We start from the raw sequence: 3,613 nt of genomic DNA on the forward strand, positions 1-3,613 counted from the left end.
AGGCGGTCTTCCTGAAGATCGATTTTCATAAGGCCTATGACACTGTTAGCTGGCCCTTCCTTCGGGAAGTTCTCCTGCAGAAAGGCTTCGATGACCGTTGGGCGACGCGGGTTATACAGATGGTCTCGTGTGGTCGCACTGCCGTCAACATCAATGGGGAGATCGGCCCCTACTTCCCCACTTTTTGCGGGGTGAGGCAGGGTGACCCATTCTCCCCGTTCATGTTTAATATGGTGGTTGATACTCTTGCGGCCATTCTGGACAAGGCTAAGGCCGCGGGCCATATTAGTGGAATCACCCCCCACTTGACTGGGGGCGTTGGCATCTCCCTGCTCCAGTACGCTGACGACACCATCATCATGGTCGAAGGCTCGGATACGGACATCGCTAGCCTTAAATTCCTCCTCCTCTGCTTCCAACAAATGTCTGGTCTTAAGATCAACTTCGACAAGAGCGATGTGATGGTGATGGGCTATTCTCCGGCTGAGGCCCTTGACATTGCCAACCGCCTCAATTGCCGCCTAGGTTCCTTCCCAACGACCTACCTGGGAACGCCCATTAGTGACTCTCGGCTCACTGTGGCGGACCTTCGTCCTGCGGTGACGCATTGAGCCTTGGCAGGGTCGGTGGCTCTCGAAGGTGGCCCGGACGATTCTTATCAACTCCTCGCTCTCTAGTCTCCTCTTATTCCTTATGAGCTTCTACAGCCTCCATGAGACCCTCCATCACGAGATCGCTAAAATCCAATCTCGCTTCTATTGGGTTGGGGACAATAACAAGCAGAAGTATCATATGGTTAGTTGGCCCGACATCTGCAAGCCCCGGGAGCAGGGAGGCCTTGGCATCATGTGCTCGAAACGCATGAACATTGCCCTCCTCTCCCGCTGGCTCTAGCGCATCTCGCAAGGGCATGGCGGTCTGTGGTTAGACATCATCCGGAATAAATACTTGCGTGGCCAACCTTTGGCCTTCTGCCAACGTTCGGGTGGATCTCAATTCTGGCAGTCGGTCATCCAACTGCTCCCCGTCCTGCGCATTGGGACCTCCATCTCGGTCGGATCGGGAGCAGCGACCTTGTTCTGGTTTGACCGATGGGCGGGTGACGCTCCATTCGCGGCCCGCTTCCCCGACCTCTTCTCCATCGTTGTCGTCCCTACAATCTCAGTTCAACATGCCCTTATTGACTTAGGGCGCCTCGCGTTCCGGAGGCCATTTGGGCCTCCGGAAGTGGCCGCCTGGCATGAGCTTCTTGATTGTATTGCTCTCCATGAACCGATTGTCGATGCTGGCCCGGATGAGGTTCGCTGGCGCCTTGAGTCTTCGGGTCAATTCTCCACCAAGTCCCTTTACGCGGCTATCGCTCCATCCTCCGCCCCGCCGCCCCTCCAGGCGGTATGGTCCATTCGCCTGCCCCTTAAAACCCGGATATTCATGTGGCAATGGATCCGTGGCCGGCTGCCGTCTGGAGTTGAGGTCCGCAAGCGCAATGGCCCGGGCTCTGGCCTCTGCCCCCTATGTGATACCCCCAAAGACTCGAACAACATATTCTTCTCCTGCGTGTCTGCTCAGTTCGTGTGGAGCTGCTTTAGAGAGGCGGTTGGTGGGGATTGGTGCCACTCCAACTTCCCCGACCTATTCGCCGAGCTTCAGGCCTCCCCGCTGTCCTCTCGCCACATTAGGTGGCTTGAGATTGGGGCCCTCGCGTGGACGCTCTGGACTATTCACAATAAGCTTGTGATTCAGCGCTCCCCTCTTTGACGATCTACTGACGCTCTCTTCAAACTGTCTGGTTACTTGCAGCTCTGGCGGTCGCTTAGCCGCCCGCGGGACCGGGACGCCATCTCCGCCTTCATCGCCGACCTCCGCTCGATGGCCGTCCGCCTGTCGCCGCCACCACCGCTGCCTCCGCCTGAGCCTGATTAGTCGTCTGTTTGCTCTCCGGCCTTGGCCCCGGCAGAGCCTGTCTTTTATTTCGTGTGTGTTTTGGGCTTGTTGAGCTGTGCCCTCAGTAGTACCTCCGAACTTATTGTTGTGTGACTTGGATGTGTGTGTTCTGAACTAGTCCTTGTATGTGTTCTTGGCGGTTTGCTTTATTTATAAAGCGGGGCGAAAGCCTTTTTCGGTAATTTCACTCGAGAGTCGAAATCAAGTTTGGCCGGCACTTACTTGAAGTAGGCATCACCCAAGCTGTTTGTACAACACCAAGAGAGAGCACTTGCCAATCTCTCACTCGACCTAGCTCAGTGCATCCCATGGCCAAATGCTGCCTACTGCTCCTCCTCCTCTTCGGGTTTCTCTTGCCCGAGGCGCACGCGGCTTTGTGCCACCCCGACGACCTTGCGCATTGCAGGACTTTGCTGTGAGCCTCCGCGCCGGGGGTGTCCTCCTCCATGCCATTTGGTTCGGTGGCACATGCTGCAGCTGGGAAGGCGTGCGCTGTGACGCTGCTAGCGGCCGTGTCACGGCGCTGCGCCTTCCAAGGCGCGGCCTCACGGGGCACATCTCGGGAACCTCCCTTGTAGGCCTTGCGTGGCTCGAGGAGCTCGACCTCGGCTCCAACGGCTTTCACAACATCTCAGGGGTGCTCACAATATTGCGTGGTACCAGAACCTCACCATGCTGATTCTCACCAAGAATTTTGGTGGTGAGGAGCTACCCGACGATGGTATTATTGGAGGGTTCAAGAGCCTCGAGGTGCTGGCCCTTGGTGATTGTGCTCTCAGGGGCAGGGTTCCGGAATGGTTGTCCCAATGCAAGAAAATGGAGGTGCTTGATTTGTCCAGCAACCAATTGGTGGGCACCATCCCATCGTGGATTGGTGAGCTTCACCACCTTTGCTACTTGAATCTTTCAAACAATTCATTGGTTGACGATTGGTGAGCTTCACCACCTTTGCTACTTGAATCTTTCAAACAATTCATTGGTTGACGACGCACCTGAGAGTTTGGCACCACTAAAGGGGCTCGCCACCGGCGGGCGTTCACTGGGCATGGTTTTCACTAACATGCCATCATATGTGAAGCATAACAGAAGCACACTTAGACGGCGACTTAGCGAGCTCCCAAATGTCATAACAGGGACCAACAACTTTGTGACATCAGGGAGCAACAATGTTATATCCGAGAATGACAACACTGTCATATATGGGGATGAAAACACCGTATCTGAGAACAACCATGCCGTATATGGGAATGAAAACATTGTATCAGGGAACAATCATGTCGTATCTGGGAGCAAGCATGTGGTATCTGGTAGCAGGCATGGCGTAACTGGGAGAAGTAGTGTGGTATCCGGCCGGATTCAAGAATGGCATATCTGGAATCAACCATGTCGTATCTGGGAGCAACAACATCGTACCTGGGATGAACCATATTGTATCTGGGAACAACAAAGTTATATCAGGAGTTGAATGATATGATGTTGAGCCTTTGTAGTATATTTGCTCCTAGTATCCGAGGCCATGAGATGATGTTCGATAAAGATACGTTGCCACACGAGATGTCCTGCCTATGCCTCGCATATGTTGTAATACTCAGAATCTTTATGATCTAGTATATATATATATATATATATATATATATATATATATATATATATATATATATATATATAT

General features: G+C 53.3%; 1 pseudogene; it reads left to right on the plus strand.

The window, feature by feature from the left end:
• Positions 1 to 910: 910 nt before the first annotated feature.
• Positions 911 to 3,613, plus strand: part of LOC119336778 — a 4,178-nt pseudogene continuing 1,475 nt past the window's right edge.

This window comes from Triticum dicoccoides, chromosome 7B, assembly GCF_002162155.2.
Source record: "Triticum dicoccoides isolate Atlit2015 ecotype Zavitan chromosome 7B, WEW_v2.0, whole genome shotgun sequence".
Taxonomy (NCBI): domain Eukaryota; kingdom Viridiplantae; phylum Streptophyta; class Magnoliopsida; order Poales; family Poaceae; genus Triticum; species Triticum dicoccoides.